The sequence below is a fragment of the Falco cherrug genome, chromosome 4 (assembly GCF_023634085.1).
Source record: "Falco cherrug isolate bFalChe1 chromosome 4, bFalChe1.pri, whole genome shotgun sequence".
Classification (NCBI taxonomy): domain Eukaryota; kingdom Metazoa; phylum Chordata; class Aves; order Falconiformes; family Falconidae; genus Falco; species Falco cherrug.
Window position 1 is genome coordinate 3680383 of NC_073700.1, and position 6000 is coordinate 3686382.

Here is a 6000-nt window from a genome sequence, read left to right on the forward strand (position 1 = left end):
CTAGCAAAATAAAAGGCATTACAGAAAAAGAAAAAGGAAGATTAGTCATATAGTAAAGTTTCTCAATAGACACCTAAACGTTAGCCCTACAAAGGCACTGAAGACATTTTCCTTCCAGTTGCATGCTACCTTGCATCTCCCTCTTGATAGTTTGTCCATCTCTGTGTTCCTAAAATACTCATTTTCAAAACTCTAGCTTGTTCTCTAGTGAAAAAAATTATGTAAGAGAGGACTATAATGGGGGCTCTGAGCCATTTTTTAAAGTCTAAACCTCTGAGCCAGCTTTAATTAATATGGTTAACCCCATGCCACACCCAGCTGCAAGTTAGTGAAGCAACCTCCCTCTAGCTCCTGAACTAAAAATATACAAGATGTCTCAACCGCTCTTAACCGATACTACGTATTTCAATTGGAATGCAATATTAATTAACACCCTTTTGTCAGCTGTTTGTCAGAAATGAAATATTTTAGGGTCAAACGAACAGCAAGTATGCAACATAAGCCGAAATCTGAAATGAAGCAATGTAATGCAGCAGTAAGACAAAACAGGCACCACTACAGTAATCAACCCAACATCTGCAGAGCCACAACACAGCAAGTGAAGTGATTCCACACAGCAATGAAACTGAGAACAACAACAACATAAAAAGGGGCTTATATCAGAAGAGCTGGAGATACAGGTCCTATCTGCAGATTTTCAGATAGTGCAAAGAAAACAAGGCAGTTACTTACAGACTCTAACACATGCACAGATTATTTGCAAAGCAATTCTAAAATTCTTTTGCCTGAAGTTAAAACCAATCAGCTTTGATTTAACTGTGCAACTGCTCTGCTTCATTTACGCAAGTGTGCAGGATACATTTGGAACATGTATAGGAGAAATGGCAGAACACAGACACACCTGCAACTGCAAACAAACCCAGTGACCCGCATTAGCCACTGTATTGTTCTACACAACTGCAGAGGTTTTCTACATTACAACCTTAGCTCTAAAAAGCTTGTCATCCCCCATAAGCAAGCAAAAAAAACCCCCTGGAAAATAGGTAATTCAATTCCATTTACTATGTCACTTAAAACCCTGAAAAAATTATACTCACTTATGTAAACATGCTGTTTATTAATTATCAGTTATAATTCTTAGCTCTGAAGCCTACCAAGAAAATGCTTTACGCATTTCCAAATGACTCAAGAACAGTGCTTTGTTTATCCTCATCTACTGTATGCATTGCAGCATGTCGGTACACAAGATGACCATATTCTATTAAACTGTAAAAGGTCAGTACACACTGCTGCAATAAAATCAACTTTGTGTGAAACAGATGACATTTATAGTACAAACACAATATTCAAGTCACTAAAGGGATAAACGTGCGCCAGCTGCTTTTCAAAGCAAAATTGTTGTTTACAAAAAAATAGCGTACACAGCAAAGCCAACAGAGCACTGAGAATTATTCACAGAACTTTGCCCAAAACAGACCTTCTTTTCAGAAAAACTAACCCTAAATACCTATCTGTATTACCCCTGCAGAGTAAGTGTATCTACTTCATGCTGTCTCAAAACTTATGTGCTAATAATGCATGCTCATTGCTAAAATACCTCCTAAATTTGTCATAAAACTGGCATTTTTACCCGATTTCCTAGTGTTATATCAGTTCCGCTTTCCATTAACTTCTAGGGCTGACAAAATGTTTGCACAACCTTATTCAATACACAATGGATGTACTTCATACCAGAAAATACTGAAGGGTTTTGCATAAGCATTTACACAAAAATCAATCAAAACTGGTACAATGCAGATGTAAATGTCTGCTCATTTACAAATTAAACTTATGTAAAACTTACTGAAATCATGCTTAAGTACCATGCTTGAAATTTTAGTTAAACCACAAGTTTTAATATTGCTTTGGCAATTTTTGTTACTTCTCCAAAGACAATTTTGATTTATGCAATTCAGTATTTTTACAAGAAATAAAATGCTGACTTTATTTCTCTTCACACAATTACAGAGTCCTTATACTCCTGCATTTTTACGTTAGAAGACAGTCCAGGAACATATTTCTTACAAAACAATCATAATTTTCAATTATTCATTTGTTTCAAACTGAATCTGTATTGAAGTTTTGGAAATTGAACTGCAGTAAAACATGTTACCCTTGTTTCCTAGGCAACTGGTCTTACATGACCATGCCACCCAGCTGTCCTGCCTCTCCTCCAGCAACTCCTGGACGTACTAGCTTATTTCAACTAAACAGTTTGGTAGAGATGTCAGAAATATGAAATTCCCACAGGCTATGGAAATAGGGAGCCAAAGTACTAAAGAATCAATCCTGTGCTCTCCCAGCCTCTTCATCAGCCGGGGCACCACAGCACAAACCTGTGGTGTGCCCGCTGCATGGGGCGCATCCCCACCTCACAAAACCAAACCAAGAGAAAACCCTCCCTCTAGCCCACCTCGCAGGCCAAGAAGGTAGACAAGCAACACAAGAACAGAGAGAAAGGAGGGGGGGGGGGGGGGGGGGCGGGGAACGAACTCTGGAGGGTGTTGAAGTAAGGCAAGAGCAAAGATGGGGAAGTGAGGGGTGCTAGAGATATTCCAAGAGTGTGACAAAGGGACTGACTGAAGGTGTCGTGGAAGAGAAAGACAGCAGAAATCAAAGACTCAAATAGAAATCTGCATTGCTGCATTGAATTAGACTTTATTAGTTCATTTGCTCTCCTAACTTTACTAGGAATATAAAAATAATTTAAACTTCCTGTATCTATAACACAAAACTGAATTAGCACAACTTCTGCATTTGAAACTGATTGAAGACTTATTTATACACAATAATTCAAACAACAGCTTTTAGTTCCCATCTCCTACAGAAGTTTTCAAACCAAAAGCTCCCATCATCTCAATTTAATTTGTTTTCAAAGACAGAAAACAAGGAAAACTTGGTTTTTTCCCCAACTCCTGATTTCCCAACAATGAAGGAGCCAAGTAAATAAACTGGGGGGAGGAGGGAAATATATGTCCCAGAAGAAACTAGTGCTGATTTAGCATACCAAGAAATGCTGACCAATGATTTCCGTGTGTCATGTTTGTGGTTTTATAAAATATGAGTTATTTTAATAAGTTGTAGTAAGTTCAGGCCCTGAGACAGCAGTAACTTCGTAAGTAATTTAATTTAAATAGACTTTGTTGCTAAAGAATAAAAAATGGAAAATTATAGGTAAACACCAAAGGCATTCAACTGAAAAAAAAAAAAAAAAGTTTTACATCTTCTGTGGAAAAAAAAAAAAAAGGTATCTTCTCTGCTGCTTCCAAATTTTCTTTCAAAGCAGGTTAGTCAGCAGTGTTGCACAATAAGTCAGCCAGTCCTGAAGATATTAAGTATGGCAACAAACCATAAGAAAAACACATTCCAGATTACTGAAAGCACCACTGCTCCAACCCAAGTAAACCAGTTCAGTTCTTATTTAATAATCTAAGACTAAATTGCCTACCATATTAATCACTCACCCATTTCACGAACATATATTCAGATCCATACCTTTTTTATGATTAATTATAGCCTTAGGGTTTACCTATGGAAAATTTTCATTAGGAAAAACTAAATTAAAGCCACTTCCATTCTGAACGGGTGTCCACAGAACAGATTTAACCGAACTGGCTGAACTGTGAAATTAACTCTCACATTCACCAATTCAATCTTTTCTTCTGCACCAACGCTGCAGACATGTCCTAAAGGATAAGAATGCCCATTCAAATTATATCCTAGTTTTACACAATGCAGTGATCCTTTAGGCAATATCTGGAGCTGAGTTTTTCAGAAGCATTAAAATAAAAAATATTTGTGAAGTCTTTTGTGCAAAACTATTTTCAGGTATTTTAAGTTGGCTTCAGTTTTGGAAGAATCTTAGCTTTACTCTATTACAGACCCTTCTACGTTTTGCATACCTACAACAACCTACAATTGCATCTGGAACACACACTGTACTGTAGCAATTCCACTACAACTGGTTTTGAGGTCTCATTGTCCCAGGTAAGGTCTCTGTATTTATGGATGTCACTTAAAGGCTAAGGAGGGGGAAAAAAAAAATCCACAGAAGTTATTTAGCCTGACATAGGCAAGACGAACAACGGACGAGAGACTGCTGCTGTTAGCACAGGCAGGTTATTTGTGTGTACATTTAGACTGCAGATAAAAAGAGTCCAGAAACAGTGCAATCCTCAAGCCCTGGCTCTGGAGTAACACCGACTCCGCATGGCAAAGTGGTAAGAATTTAGAAGAAATCAAGAAACTAAAGAATCTTATTCTCGTTTTCAGATGTCTTTTTTTAAACTGAATCCAAGTCGGAAAAAAAAAAAAGTAAAATCAAGGAAGCAGTTTGAACTGAAGAACGCCTAAGCAGAAAGCATTCAGTTATGCTAATATAACTTAAACGCATTTTCCGTTCTCGGTTCAGAAGACGGTGGATCAAAGTAGCAGAAAGGTTCGGGAGTCCCCGCTGGAAGCGCAGGGGGGACAAAGTCGCCAGCAGCGACCTGCAGACCCGGGAGGCCGAGCAAGCGGAGCCCCGGCCGGGCATCCCCCCCCCCGCCATCAGGGCGCCGTGCCAGGTGCCGCTGGATGCCCGCTGCTCATGCCGCCCGCCGGCGCACCGGGCCGGGCCGCAGCCCCAGGGCACACCCGCCCCGGCCGCGCAGCACCCCCAGCCCCGGGGGACGGCCCCGGGGCTCCGCGCTGGCGCTGACAGGCGGCGGCCGCGGCACACCCCCCTCCCACCTGACCCGGCGCACCGCGACGGGCCTCGGCCCCCCCATCCCGGGCTGCTCGGCACCGGGCCGCCCTCGGGAGGCGGCAGCCCGCGGAGGACAGGGCGGCCCCGGCGGCGGAGGGGAGGCGGCGCGCACAGGCGATCCGACCGCAAAGGGCTCCACGGCGAGCCGCGACCCGCAGGCACGGAGCCGGCCGATCCCCCCTCCTCCGGCCGCGCTCCCTGCCAGGAGGCGGGCGGCCGCCCTCCCCGGCGCTGGTTTCCCTCACGGCCAAGCCAGCGCGCCCGCGGCTGAGCCGCCGCTGGGAGCAGCCGGCGCCGCTCCAGGCGCCAGCACCGAGGGAGGGAGAGCCGAAGAGAAAGGGGCGAAGGGGCAGCCCTTCCCTCCCTCGCTCCCCGCCGTGTCCTCTGGCGCTCACCGGCCTAACGCCGCTCCTACCTATGTCACGCTCTCCCGACGGCTCACTCCAGGCTCCTGTCCCGCTCGGCGCCGTTCGTTTCGTTCCTCATCTAAAATGGCGGCCTCACACTCAGCGAGACATTTATCCTCCGCCCATCAACCTCTCGGCACTCCGCTCCTTCCCTTTCGCCTGTCTCCCGTTCTTTCCCCGTCCTCCCCTTCCACGCCTCTCGGCCTGGCCGTGGAGCGCCGAGCAGTCGATAGCGCCCGCCCCGCGCCCCCGCCCCCAGCGCGGGCCGCCATTTGGGAGCGGCGGGAGCGGCTGAGGCGCTGTGGGGTGTTCGGCCCGGGCGCGGCGGGAGGTGAGGTGTTTCTCGCCGCTCCGTTCCTTCTTCTTCTCCTCTTCCTCCGTCCCTTCTCGGGCACCGACCTGCAGGCGGAGGCTGAGCTCTGCCGCTGCACCGGGGGGGCTGGAGTGGGCCCTGCCGGGGCCGCCCACCGCCTTCCCTCAGCGCTGCCGCTAGCCGGGTATTACAGTCGTCTCTCCTCAAGCCCGCGCCGCCTTGCCTGGGCTAAATCTCTTGGTTGTTTGACAATTAGTTAAGTGGGGGCATCGGCTTAATTAAGTGACCTGCCTCGGCCACACGTCTAGAGTAGAGCCCGTCAGTCTTACCTGTTGGAAAGCAAACCCTGTTTCTGAGGGGAACAAGCAGAAATTCCCCAGAGGCGGTACGTGCTGAGAGGGGTGGGGTGTGAACTGCTGGGAAAGGTATCTAGGGAGAAACAATAAAATAAAGTAGCGTGCAGCCTGTTTTCCTGCAGGAGATGGGGAGCAGCT

The 6000-nt window shown here is 46.0% G+C and overlaps 1 protein-coding gene across 4 annotated transcripts in view; it reads right to left on the bottom strand.

Annotated features, from left to right (window-relative positions):
• RAF1 (Raf-1 proto-oncogene, serine/threonine kinase) overlaps positions 1-5352 on the bottom strand; it is a 44184-nt gene extending 38832 nt beyond the window's left edge. The window contains exon 1 of one of the 4 annotated variants that reach the window (XM_014284344.2): positions 5202-5352. The gene's annotated coding sequence lies outside the window, so the exon portion shown is untranslated. Of the gene's footprint in view, positions 1-5181 lie in introns of all 4 variants that reach the window. The other 3 variants (XM_014284345.3, XM_005444404.4, XM_014284343.3) reach the window with 3 other exon arrangements.
• Positions 5353-6000: the final 648 nt, after the last annotated feature.